At 47.0% G+C, this 14,462-nt stretch overlaps 1 protein-coding gene across 13 annotated transcripts in view; it reads left to right on the top strand.

Moving 5' to 3' along the window:
* The window catches only part of ZC3H11A (zinc finger CCCH-type containing 11A), a 142,826-nt gene that overhangs the window by 97,878 nt on the left and 30,486 nt on the right, over nucleotides 1–14,462 (top strand). The window lies entirely within an intron of this gene.

The following is a 14,462-nucleotide window of genomic DNA, read 5'->3' as shown; positions in this document are numbered from 1 at the left end:
CTATGCACAAATTTGCTGACTAAACGTTCGTAGGAATGTTATAAAGCTTAGTCTAAAGTCGCTAAATAAACAATTAGAGTATGAATATGAATGCCCTTTGTGGACTCTAAGCTTGGTGTATAGTAAGTAGTAATATCTAAAGCTATGTTAGTTAATCAGTATGTAGTAATATGTAAAGGCCTGTTTTGAACATAAGCTTGCAGTATGTTATAAGGTAGCTTACTATGTCCGGGAACACCTTCGGGTGGCCCTGCGACTGTGGGCAGCAAAATAACTGGCTCATTGTTAAGGCTAATCATTGGGAAGAGGCATATCTAAAACTCCTATTAGTAGAAAAGAGATGACGCTATGTGTCAGGCAGAACTATAATTCAGGTAGGACTGTTGTGGGTTCTGTAAGAGTACAAGCCATGCTGTTGCAGAAAGGACATGCCCTCTGAAGGGGTCGCGATGTGTACAGTTCCGGACAAGAGTTTTATTAAAAGAGTAGAGGATGGCGACCATGAATAGGTGAAATGAGACCTCCGGAGCTCCCGCGTAACTGGTGAAAAGTCCCGTCGCTTTTTTAGAGTGTCTTTGGACAAATCTCTCTGTAGAATGTTAGGTGACCATATGGGGAAAGCAGGAAATTTTTTTCAGAGGAGAGGTCGAATAGTTTACCTCTAACCCAGGCTGGAAAAAAGGAAACAATGATGTCTCTTGGCATGTCAGGTGGCAGTGACACAGGTTTTTTAATTCTGTAGGCACTTTCAATAATGTTAGGATCGTTGATCTCAGGAATAAATTTGGAGATCATATTTTATTCGGACTCCCATGACAGCACTACGAGAGAGGGGATCCGCCCTTCAGGAACAGGAAACCTACAGATACAAAAGGGCGGTACCTCTCCCCATGCATCAGTTGGTTTCCTGTTCCTGGAGGGGCAGGATCCTACAGATGAATCTCGTAAATGGATCCCAGGCCGGCCGGTCGAATCAGGTAGCGGGGGGGTCTCCTACCTCGACCGGTGCGGAAGCTCCTGGAAGACATCACGGTGGTCCTGGCTGGACTGCACGTCAGTGATGTAGACAGCAGGGAGCAGAGTCCAGAGGATTCCTGATCTCCGTTAGCGCCGGCGCCGGTAAGTATATCGCTCCTTCGGTGTGGTGGTGCAGCACGGTGGTGATGTAGCGGTGCCAGGAGGGGAACGCTATCCGGAACGCTGCTGCGTGCTCTTCGGCGTCCTGCATCGCTCTCAGCGTTAGCTGGAGCGTTTCCGGTGCAGTGACGTCGAGGGGGCGGAGTCAGCAGGCGTTTCCGGTCTCTGGGTGACTGCGCATGCGCAGTTCATCCAAGATGGCGGCGCCCATCGATCCTGAACGCCGGTCTCCTCACACACTGCGCTGACCCCCCAGATGTAGTCTCATCAGCCGGAACCAATAGGAGTGGCGCCAAGCAGCCTGCTGACCGGATCTGAGGGGGATTTAAGCAGGAGCTGGGAATAGAGCTCTGCCTTTGGTCACATCCACATCATGGAGAGTGATGGTGAGCGGCAGCTTCAGTTGCCGGAGGACGTGCGACAAAAGCCCACGGAGAAGGAGCATGCCAGAAGTGACCAGTCCAGCCGTAAAAGCTCGTCCAAGCAGGGATCCAGAGCATCGACTGGCAAAGAACCCCCTCGTGTTCCGGTACCTTTTTTGGCGTACACTGGTAAGAGATCTACGTGAATGCTCACTCAGTGACGCGGGCCCCTTATACTTTGTCATTTTAGGGAAAGAAAAGTGCAAAGTCGAAACATAAGGAGTGTGCCCTGTGTGAAGTCCCGTTACCAGATTCTTATATTAAAAAATTATGCGCCTCCTGTATACAACAGACGGTGAGGTCTACAGGAGTGGAGGGGTTGAGTGACATCAGGCTAGATAGATGGTATCACCCTTATTGTCCTCCCCTAGGTAGCGGAAGAATCTGCTTCTACGGCTAATCTGCGTGAGATGATCCGTACAGAAGTAAGGGAATCCCTGCGGTCTATGTCCCAGGCGGGGAGTTCAAAACAGAGAACCTCGGTGATCTCTGATTCATCAGAGGAAGATAAGGATGAAGGTTCCTATGGCTCAAATCTCTCTTCCTCGTCATCAGAAGAGGAATCTGGCCGATTCTGTCTGCCTCTGGACCGAGTAGATAAATTAGTTAAGTCGGTCAGAGGTACGATGGGCCTAGAAGAACCTAAGACTCCGCTTTCCCGTCAGCAACTAATGTTCAGTGGTTTGGAACACAAGAAGCGTAGGTCCTTCCCCGTGAATGATAAAATTCAAGACCTGATTCTCCGGGAATGGAAGAAACCGGAGAAGAAAGGCTCATTACCACCAGCCTTAAAACGCAGATATCCCTTTGAGGATACGACTGTGGATACCTGGGACAAGGCCCCTAAATTAGATGCTGCGGTAGCAAAGGCATCAAAAAAGGCCGCATTACCTTTCGAAGATATGGGATCCCTTAAAGACCCCCTTGACAGGAAGGCGGATACCTTCCTTAAAGGTACCTGGGAGATGGCAGCCGGATCGTTGAGGCCAGCGGTGGCTGCGACTTGTACAGCCAGATCCCTAATGGTCTGGCTGGAACAGTTGGAATCCCAGCTTAAGGAAGGCGCTTCCAGAAGTTCCATTCTAAGTGCGCTTCCGGTGATTCAAGATGCTGCGGCTTTCCTGTCGGACGCGTCGGTCGATTCGGTCAGGATGGCGGCCAGAGCAGCAGGACTCTCCAACGCGGCTCGTAGAGCCCTGTGGTTGAAATGTTGGTCGGGTGACATTCAATCAAGGTCCAAATTATGCGCTATCCCATGCAAAGGGGAATACCTCTTCGGACCAACCTTGGATGACCTGCTTGAAAAGGCTGGAGATGACAAGAAAAAATTCCCGAGTTTGTCATCATCTTCTTATCGGCGTCCATTCAACAGGAGGAGATTTGGTCGCGGAAGGAAGCGCGCATCCTCACCCACTAGAGAGAATTTTAGATGGGAGGATAGACGCAGGAGAGGTACGGGTTACATGTTCCGCCGTTCCTCAAAAGAACGTAAGAAACCGGACCAATGACTAGCGATCCCTGTGGGAGGGAGATTGTCAGCCTTCTCTTCCGCATGGTCTAACATCTCAAATAGTGACTGGGTCCGAGGTATTATTTCAGAAGGTCTGAAATTAGAATTTATTCACTGGCCTCGGGATAAATTTATGTTAACCCCCTTACGTTCCTCCACTATTGAACAGACGGCTTTGGAGGCAGAAGTTGTGAGTTTATGCCTCAAAAACGTGCTGATTGAAGTTCCAGAGTCAGAAAGAGGGAGTGGATTCTACTCTCCCCTTTTTCTAATCCAGAAACCAGACAGATCATTTAGGACTATCATTAACCTTAAATCCCTGAATGAATACCTGGTTAAAGCCACATTTAAAATGGAGTCAATCAGCTCTGCAATTAAAATGTTGTTCAAACACTGCTTCATGGTAGTTGTGGACTTAAAAGATGCGTATTATCATGTTCCTATCCATGAAAACTTTCAGAGGTTTCTACGTGTGGCGGTGTCTATGGGGGGTATTGTTCGACATTTTCAATTTAGAGCCCTTCCCTTCGGCCTCTCAACGTCTCCCCGAGTATTCACTAAAGTAGTTGCGGAGGTCATGGCGCATTTACGTGAATCTGATATCCTCATAATCCCTTATCTGGATGATTTCCTGATAGTTGGGAACTCAGCAGACCATTGCCTTGCTCAGGTAAAAACAGCTATATCTAAGCTAGAGAATCTGGGCTGGATCGTGAATTATGAAAAATCCCGATTACAACCCCTAAAAAACCAGAGATTCCTAGGTCTGCTGTTAGATTCCGAGTCCCAACAATGCTGTCTTCCAACTGATAAACTGCGCCATATCCAACAACAGGTATTAAAAGCAATTAAAGAACCAACCATGACTCTTAGACAGGCTATGTCCTTGTTAGGTTCCCTAACTTCCTGTATTCCCGCCGTCCGTTGGGCCCAGTTCCACTCCAGACCTTTACAGTTTGACGTACTGAATTATGACAGAGTCTTACAGGGTTCCTTGCAGGGTCAGATGACATTGAGTCCAGAGGTTCTGACATCTCTTAGATGGTGGCTAAGGGAAGACAATCTGTCAGCAGGAGTTCCCTGGGTGACTCAAGTGACTCGGGTAGTTACGACGGACGCCAGCCCCACAGGGTGGGGGGCACACATGGGTGACGTGGTAGTCCAGGGTCTATGGGACCCCCAAACATCAGCCTCTTCTAATCAAAAGGAGTTGTTGGCGATTGAATTATCAATTAAGGAACTCCTCGTGTATCTACAGGGTCACCATGTCAAAATCCTCTCCGACAATCAGGTGGCAGTGGCCTACGTGAATCACCAAGGTGGAACACGCTCCGAGTCCCTGATGGAAATAGCGGACCGCCTGCTCCAGATAGCGGAAAATCATTTTCTATCTTTAGCAGCAGTACATATAAAAGGGAAGGAAAATATAAAGGCGGACTTTCTAAGTCGAAACACCTTAAGACAAGGAGAGTGGTCTCTGAACACAAAAATCTTCAACCAGATTGTCCGCAGGTGGGGTCATCCAGAGGTGGACCTATTTGCCAACAAGGACAACAGAAAAACGAAAAAATTCTGTTCCTTGAATCCCAGGGAATATCCGCTGGTAGTGGATGCCTTCCTGATCAGATGGGATTTCCGGTTGGCTTATGCGTTTCCCCCGCTAAACCTGTTGCCTCTGGTGGTCAGAAAGATAAGGGAGGATCAAGCGAGAATCATACTGATCGCTCCGTTCTGGCCCCGAAGGGCTTGGTTCTCCTGGCTCAGGACCATGTCGGTGGAAGACCCCTGGGTACTGCCAGACATCCGGACCTACTTCATCAAGGTCCGATCAACCATCCACAAGTGAAGGGTCTACATTTGACGGCATGGTCTTTGAAAGGTCACTGTTAAAAAACAGAGGATTTTCTCCAAATCTCATTGATACCCTTATGAAGAGTAGAAAACTCATAACAACTAAGATCTACTCTAGAACTTGGAGGAAGTTTCTGGCCTCTTCAAATTTTAATATCGAAGAGGGTTTACCAATCAACCAGATTCTAGAATTCCTGCAGAGAGGGCTAGAGCTAAATCTATCCACGAGTACGCTAAAAGTACAAGTCTCAGCCCTAGGGGCCTTATTTTCTTGCAACATTGCTGGTAATTATTGGGTATCAAGGTTCATCAAAGCAGCTAGTAGATCCAGACCTATACACAGGAATAGGTCAATGCCTTGGGATCTTAACCTAGTCCTCTCAGCCTTGACTAAAGAACCGTTTGAGCCTTTACATTCAGCCTCACTTAAATTACTATCCCTCAAAACAGCATTTTTGGTGGCAATTACATCTGCTCGTAGGGTAGGAGACATACAGGCTCTTTCTAGGCTGTCCCCCTATACAGAGTTTCTACAGGACAGGGTAGTCCTCAGACCAGATCCAGCTTACTTACCAAAAGTGGCCTCAGAATTTCATAGATCTCAGGAGATAGTTCTACCATCATTTCTCCCTAATCCTTCTAATTCCAAAGAGGAGTTACTCCATACGTTAGATGTTAGGAGATGTCTCTTAGAATATATATCAGTCACTGATGCTTGGAAGAGAGAGGAGGCGTTGTTTCTATCTTTCCAAGGTCCCAGGAAAGGTCTTAGAGTGTCGAAGTACACGCTAGCGAAGTGGATTAGGGAGGCTATCTCTCTGGCTTATACTGCAGGTGGAGGTCCAGCTCCGCAGAATCTGAGGGCACATTCCACTCGGGCCATGGCTGCATCCTGGGCTGAGAGATCTGGAGTTTCCATCGACCAGATATGTAAGGCAGCTACGTGGTCATCCCCTTCCACCTTTTTCAAGCACTATAGGTTGGACTTGGGGTTCTCTTCTGATCTCACCTTCGGGTTAAGGGTGCTACAGGCTATAGTCCCTCCCTAAGGTAGTTTACATCTCTGTAATTCTCTCGTAGTGCTGTCATGGGAGTCCGAATAAAGCATTAAGCTACTTACTGGTAGCGGCATTTTTCGGAGGCCCATGACAGCACCCTTAGTTCCCTCCCTATTCACGTGGGGGTTGCACTTCCCATAATGTATATAATGAGATAGATAGATCTCACGTGTGGTATATAGTTCATTATGATTGATTATTTTTGGACATAAACTGTATATAATGTATGTTTGTGTGCTACTAACCGCGGTAGTCCTCTCAGGCTCTAATATACAACTGATGCATGGGGAGAGGTACCGCCCTTTTGTATCTGTAGGTTTCCTGTTCCTGAAGGGCGGATCCCCTCTCTCGTAGTGCTGTCATGGGCCTCCGAAAAATGCCGCTACCAGTAAGTAGCTTAATGCTTTGAATATAGCTTTTTAAATGGAGGGGTTTAACAGACTCCGGAACTCCCCTGATTTTTACATTATTTCTTCGCTTGTGGTCCTCTAGGCTCGTCCGGTTACATTTTAGAGAGGCAATTTCTTTTTGTAGATTCTCTAGAAGAACTGCGGAGATTGGGGGAGTTGGTAAACTGTCCGAAAGGGGGAGATCTATACCCTCAGGTGAGTATTCTTCCATGCTACTGATTGAGGAGCATACAGAGGAGGCGTACGAGTCACATGTAGTAGAGGAGTAGCTACATTGGGACGACCTTGAAGATGATACGTGTGAAGAGGAACTAAGACTTTCTGCAATGGAAGTCAGCGCGTCTCTCACATAGGACTCAGATGCCTTCTCCGTGCGTGATGATCTCGAGTTTAATGTGTTGAGAGAGAATATATGTTTATCCAGTATTGCTGAGCCTTCTTCCATTTTTTTGTTAATGATGTCACAAAAGTTTTTTAGCATAGTGTCCATTGCTGATTCGGTAGGGGGTCCCTCCTCATCTATCACTCCCTCTGTGCCAAGGAATGGGTATGGAGATTTTGAGGTGGAGCTTCCCTCCCCCTTGTTGCTATGACAGTCCTCACCCTGTTTTGGGGCGTCCTGTGAGTGACAATTATCCTGTGGTTGACCTTCTGATTCACTCGGTGTCACCAAAGGGTCTGTGGCCTGGTGTTTCTCCCCCGTCTGGGGTCTGCGCTGCGGTGTAAATGTGGGAGCTTCAAATCTTAATGTGCGGCCAGTAGACTGGATAAACCTATCCATAGCAGCAGTGTCTCTGCGAGCTGTGGGCTGAGTTATGGGCGGGGTTTCGTCCTGTCTCCCTCTCCCCTGTCTCGCTTGCATATTGGTGGCTGTGGTTTTAAGAACTCTCCCTGAGACCGCATCTGTCTGGTGACATGGACCAGGGGTACCCGGGGGCTCTGAGGTTAGTGTCACCCTTTGTGCCGGCTCACCTGTGACTCTCCTCTTGTCCGCGCTGATTCTCTCTCCTCCTGCAGTGTTACCGCCGCTTATCGCAGTCGGAGCTTTGGGCGCAGCTGTGGATCCCCCTGCAGCAGCGTTGGATTTCTTTGTTCCATTCGCGGTGCCGCCGCTATTAGTGGGAGGAGTTGTAGGCGTGGCTCCAGTCCCGTCTCGTCTCTCCGGCTTCTGTACTGCTCCCGTAGCCGCAGCTCCGGGTCTCGTCCCAGCAGCCGTGCCAGCCCGGGAGCGGCGACCATCGGGCCCCGGAGGTCCAGCAGCCCCCGCCGCTTGAGGTAAAGGCTCCTCCGATGTCTTCTCTGCCGCTTGGTTGCGGCTCCGTCCTCTGGGGGCGGCACCGCTGCTTGCCGTGGGCATGTCCAGGGGCGGGGTAACCTCCCCTCTCATGCTTCTCGGCCTCGCCAACTCAGGCGAGGCCACGGCTTTGGGCCTACCTGCGGCAGCAGCTCCGATTCCAGCGGTGATGCCTGTAAGACCCGCGGTTTTCAGTGTGGGAGCCACTGTGGACGTGTGCTTGTCCAGAAGTCCTTCTGTGGACGGATTTGGTCTGGGGCTTTGTGGCACCGATGTATGCAGCCTCTTGTCCTCCTGTTCATGCAGGCCTGTCACACGGCCATGTCTGGGATTAGTATGTCCCTTTGTGTTCTGTGCCTTCCATAAAGTTGCTTTTTTCATGGTGTATCTCTCTCCTGGGCACTTCCAACAAATTTCTGGGTAGTCTCTTCCCAATAAAGTAGCTATTAGTTGCTAATAAAACGGGATTCAGCAGGAGCTCCCCAGTCACAGGTCTGCTCCTGAGCCCGTGCAAGCCACGCCCCCTATTGCGATCATTTGAATCACGTCTCTGTCCTCCTGGGAGACTAATAAATATTGTGTATGTATATATATATATATATATATATATATATATATATATATATATATATATATATATATATATATATATATATATATATATATATATATATAAAAAAAAAAAGTAAAACAATTAACACCTTTCCCAAAATGCAATTTTCTTAATTTTTTTTTGTTTAATCCAGAAGAAATATACGTACCTTTTTTAAAGGGAACCTGTCACCTGAAAAAGCAGAGGTTTTGCAGGTTAATAGCGTTGTGAACCTGCCTGGTGTGGCACTTAAGGTACCTTCACATTTAGCGACGCTGCAGCGATCCAGACAACGATCCCGATCGCTGCAGCGTCGCTGGAGAGCTGTCACACAGACAGCTCTCCAGCGACCAACGATGCCGGTCCCCTGGTAACCAGGGTAAACATCGGGTTACTAAGCGCAGGGCTGCGCTTAGTAACCCGATGTTTACCCTGGTTACCAGCGTAAACGTAAAAAAAAAAACAAACACTACATACTTACCTTCCGCTGTCTGTCCTCTGGCGCTCTGCTTCTCTGCACTGACTGAGCGCCAGCTGGAAAGCACAGCGGTGACGTCACCGCTGTGTTCTGCTTTCCGGCTGGCCGGCGCTGACAGTGCAGAGAAGCAGAGCGCCGGTTACCCCTGGTTACCAGTGAAGATATCGCTGAATCGGCGTCACACACGCCGATTCAGTGATGTCTGCGAGAGATCCAGCGACGAAATAAAGTGCTGGCCTTCTAGCTCCGACCAACGATGGCACAGCAGGATCCAGATCGCTGCTGCGTGTCAAACTCAACGATATCGCTAGCCAGGACGCTGCAACGTCACGGATCGCTAGCGATATCGTTGAGTGTGAAGGTACCTTTAGACCCTCTGCCAAGAGAAAATTAACTTTCTCCCCCCTCCCCCCAGCAGCATTCGAGTACGTCATAGGGATGGCACTATATACACAAAGCGGTGGCTGAACTCTGGTCCCTTCCACCCCTGTGATCGCTACCGGGGAAATAAAGTTTATTTACTCTAGACAGCATGGGTGTAAGTGAAGGCGCCGGGCAGGTTAACAACGCTATTAACCTACAGATTAACCCCATATCAGCAGGTTAATACTGGGTTTTTTTTTTCAGGTGATAAGTCACATATTTAATACTACCATGTCCATAATATCTTGCATGGTAAGCCGTGCAATAAATATACAGTACAGACCAAAAGTTTGGACACGCCTTCTCATTAAAAGATTTATCACTTGCACTTGGATACTTTGAAAGCTTTCCAAATTTTTCGAACTGACTGACCTTCATTTCTTAAAGTAATGATGGCCACTTGTTTTTCTTTACTTAGCTACTTTTTCTTGCCATAATACAAATTCTAAGTAAAGAAAAACGAGTGGCCATCATGGTGTTGGGACCATCAGTTGTGTTGTGCAGAAGTCTGGTGGATACACAGCTGATAGTCCTATTGAATAGACTGTTAGCTACTTTTTCTTGCCATAATACAAATTCTAACAGTCTATTCAATAAGACTATCAGCTGTGTATCCACCAGACTTCTGCACAACACAACTGATGGTCCCAACACCATGATGGCCACTCGTTTTTCTTTACTTAGCTACTTTTTCTTGCCATAATACAAATTCTTACACTCTATTCAGTAGGACTAACAGCTGTGTATCCAGCAGACTTCTGCACAACACAACTGATGGTCCCAACCCCATTTATAAGGCAAGAAATCCCACTTATTAAACCTGACAGGGCACACCTGTGAAGTGAAAACCATTCCCGGTGACTACCTCTTGAAGCTCATCAAGAGAATTCAGAGTGTGCAAAAAGCAGTCATCAAAGCAAAAGATGGCTACTTTGAAGAACCTAGAATATAACACACAATTTCAGTTGTTTCACACTTTTTTGTTAAGTATATAATTCCACATGTGTTAGTTCATTGTTTTGATGCCTTCAGTGTGAATATACAATTTTCATAGTCATGATACAGAAAAATCTTTAAATGAGAAGTTGTGTCCAAAATTTTGGTCTGTACTTGTATGTATTTTGATTTAAAATGTTGCTTTCTTGTTCAAAATGTATAAAATGTAAAAAATAAATAAAATGACCTGTACTATGAAACAATAAAATTATGGATCCCGTATTATGAATGACATAAAGGAAAAAGTGGAAAACTATACCAAATTTGTCAGTGTTTGCTCATCCAGCTTCATAAAAATAAAAAAAAAAGCAATTCAAAAGTTGTATGTGGCAAAAAATACGGTAAATGCACCAGTGAAATTACAGCTTGTCTTGCAAAAAATAAGCCTTAACACGACTGGGTAAAAATTGTAAAAGTTATTACCCTTGTAATATGGTGAACCACCCCCTTCACCACCATATTTTTAAGTAATAAATCCAAACAGAATAAGGAAGTATAAGCCCCAAAAAAAAAAAAGTTACTGCCTAATATGGTTGTACACCCATACCTAACTAGATCAGTGTAATCATGCAAAGCTGATCTATATCACTGCCAAATAAACAATTCCCTTAAGGTACCTTCACACTGAACGATATCGCTAGCGATCTGTGACGTTGCAGCGTCCTGGCTAGCGATATCGTTCAGTGTGACAGCGACCAACGATCAGGCCCCTGCTGGGAGATCGTTGGTCGCTGCAGAAAGTCCAGAACTTTATTTCGTCGCTGGACTCCCTGCAGACATCGCTGAATCGGCGTGTGTGACGCCGATTCAGCGATGTCTTCACTGGTAACCAGGGTAAACATCGGGTTACTAAGCGCAGGGCCGCGCTTAGTAACCCGATGTTTACCCTGGTTACCATCGTAAAAGTAAAAAAAACAAACACTACATACTTACCTTCAGCTGTATGTCCCCGGCGCTCTGCTTTCTGCACTGGCTGTGAGCGCCGATCAGCCGGAAAGCACAGCGGTGACGTCACCGCTCTGCTTTCCAGCCGCTGTGCTCACAGTCAGTGCAGGAAAGCAGAGCGCCGGGGACAGACAGCTGAAGGTAAGTATGTAGTGTTTGTTTTTTTTACTTTTAGGATGGTAATCAGGGTAAACATCGGGTTACTAAGCGCGGCCCTGAGCTTAGTAACCCGATGTTTACCCTGGTTACCAGGGGACTTCGGGATCGTTGGTCGCTGGAGAGCTGTCCAGCGACCAAACAGCGACGCTGCAGCGATCGACATCGTTGTCGATATCGACGCAGCGTCGCTTAGTGTGAAGGTACCTTTACAAAAGGTTCAACTGCAGACAGGACAGAGTACATAAAATATGAGGCAGCTAATATAAATCTGGATAGTAGATTTCATGGGATCAGTACATTTGCAGCACTAGTTAAGCTTAATGCATAGAGGTAAATATGAAGTCAATGTAAGACTATACTTACTAGAGCTGATTTCAGGTGTATGAGAGCTCTGTTTACTAAACGTGCAAATACAGATATATCTATATATCAAAAGAAATCAAGTGTATTGTACTAAAAAATATATATATATATACACACACACACACACACACACACACACACACACACACACACACACACACATATATGGATATATATATATACACGCACACACGCACACACGCACACACACACAGACCAGAAGTTTGTACATTCACACTGAATGCATCAAAACTATGAATTAACACATGTGGAATTATATACTTAACAAAAAAGTGTGAAACAACTGAAATTATGTCTTATATTCTAGGTTCTTCAAAGTAGCCACCTTTTGCTTTGACTGCTTTGCACGCCCTTGGCATTCTCTTGATGAGCTTCAAGAGGTAGTCACCAGAAATGGTCTTCCAACAATCTTGAAGGAGTTCCCAGAGATGCTTAGCACTTGTTGGCCCTTTTGCCTTCACGCTGCGGTCCAGCTGACCCCAAACCATCTCGATTGGGTTCAGATCTGGAGACTGTGGAGTACAGGTCATCTGGCGTAGCACCCCATCACTCTTCTTCTTGGTCAAATAGCCCTTACACAGCCTGGAGGTGTGTTTAAGGTCATTGTCCTGTTAAAAAATAAATGATGGTCCAACTAAACGCAAACCGGATGGAATAGCATGCTGCTGCAAGATGCTGTGGTAGCCATGCTGGTTCAGAATACCTTCAATTTTGAATAAATCCCGAACAGTTTCACCAGCAAAGCACCCCCACACCATCACACCTTCTCCTCCATGCCTCACTGTGGGAACCAGGCATGTAGAGTCCATCGGTTCACCTTTTTCTGCGTCGCACAAAGACATGGTGGTTGGAACCAAAGATCTCAAATTTTGACTCATCAGACCAAAGCACAGATTTCCACTGGTGTAATGTCCATTCCTTCTGTTATTTAGCCCAAACAAGTCTCTTTTGCTTGTTGCCTGTCCTTAGCAGTGGTTTTTTAGCAGCTATTTTACCATGAAGGCCTTCTGCACAAAGTCTCCTCTTAACAGTTGTTGTAGAGATGTGTCTGCTGCTAGAACTCTGTGTGGCATTGACCTGGTCTCTAATCTGAGCTGCTGTTAACCTGCGATTTCTAAGGCTGGTGACTCGGATAAACTTCTCAGAAGCAGAGGAGAATCTTGGTCTTCCTTTCCTGGGGCGGTCCTCATGTGAGCCAGTTTCTTTGTAGCGCTTGATGGTTTTTGCCACTGCACTTGGGGACACTTTCAAAGTTTTCCCAATTCTTCGGACTGACTGACCTTCATTTCTTAAAGTATTGATGGCCACTCGTTTTTCTTTACTTAGCTGCTTTTTTCTTGCCATAATACAAATTCTTACACTCTATTCAGTAGGACTAACAGCTGTGTATCCAGCAGACTTCTGCACAACACAACTGATGGTCCCAACCCCATTTATAAGGCAAGAAATCCCACTTATTAAACCTGACAGGGCACACCTGTGAAGTGAAAACCATTCCCGGTGACTACCTCTTGAAGCTCATCAAGAGAATGCCAAGAGTGTGCAAAGCAGCCATCAAAGCAAAAGGTGGCTACTTTGAAGAACCTTGAATATAAGACATAATAATATATATAATATAACCCCTTCACGACCTGTGACGCCACGTAGGCGTCATGAAAGTCTGTGCCAATCCGACCTCTGACGCCTATGAGGCGTCATGCAGGGATCGCATCCCTGCAGATCGGGTGAAAGGGTTGACTCCAATTTCTCCCGATCTGCAGGGACAGGGGGAGTGGTACTTCAGCCCGGGGGGGTGTGACTATAGCTCCCCACCCTTCCCCCGTGGCTACGATTGCTCTGATTGGCAGTTTCACTTTCAACAGCCAATCTGCGATTTGTAATGTTTCACCTATGAAAACTGGTGAAATATTACAATCCAGCCATGGCCGATGCTGCAATATCATCGGCCATGGCTGGAAACCCTGATATACCCCCCCCACCGCCACTGATCTCTTCCCCAGTCCTCCGTCCTGTGCTCCGCTCCCCCTGTGCTCCGATCTCCTCTCCCCCCTCATACTTACCGAGCCTCCTGGTGTCCGTCTTCTCCATGGGCGCTGCCATCTTCCAAAATGGCGGGCGCATGCGCAGTCCGCCCGCCGAATCGACCGGCATATTCATTCCAGGTATAGGTTTTATCAGTGATCAAAATAAAAAAAAATAGTAAATGAACCCCCCTTCCCCTTTATCACCCCCATATGTAGGGACAATAATAAAATAAAGAAAATATACTTTTTTTTTTTCCCACTAGGGTTAGGGTTAGAGCTAGGGTTAGGGTTAGAACTAGGGTTAGGGTTAGAACTAGGGTTAGGGTTAGAATTAGGCTATGTGCACATGGTGCGGATTTGGCTGCAGATCCGCAGCGGATTGGCCGCTGCGGATTAGTAGCAGTTTTCCATCAGGTTTACAGGACTATGTAAACCTATGGAAAACCAAATCCACTGTGCCCATGGTGCTGAAAATACCACGCGGAAACACTACGGAGAGAGGGGATCCGCCCTTCAGGGACAGGAAACCTACAGATAAAAGGGCGATACCTCTCCCTCGCATCAGTTGGTTTCCTGTCCCTGACGGGGAACCTCTCTTCGGTGGTACCTGTATGAAGACCTATGGACCGGGACCGGGCGGTCGGGTTCCGGCAGCGAGGAGGCCCCTGCCGCGGCTTGTCCAGCTCCCGAAGCCACCACCGCTGGAACCGAGGGGTTCTTCAGGGTGAGAGGAGGGAGAACGCCACCGAATCTGAAATGAGGAAGGGGCGCTGGATCAC

This window comes from Ranitomeya imitator, chromosome 3, assembly GCF_032444005.1.
Source record: "Ranitomeya imitator isolate aRanImi1 chromosome 3, aRanImi1.pri, whole genome shotgun sequence".
Lineage (NCBI taxonomy): Eukaryota > Metazoa > Chordata > Amphibia > Anura > Dendrobatidae > Ranitomeya > Ranitomeya imitator.
Note: the sequence above shows the minus strand (reverse complement) of the source record. Positions and strands in the feature narration are given on the sequence as shown.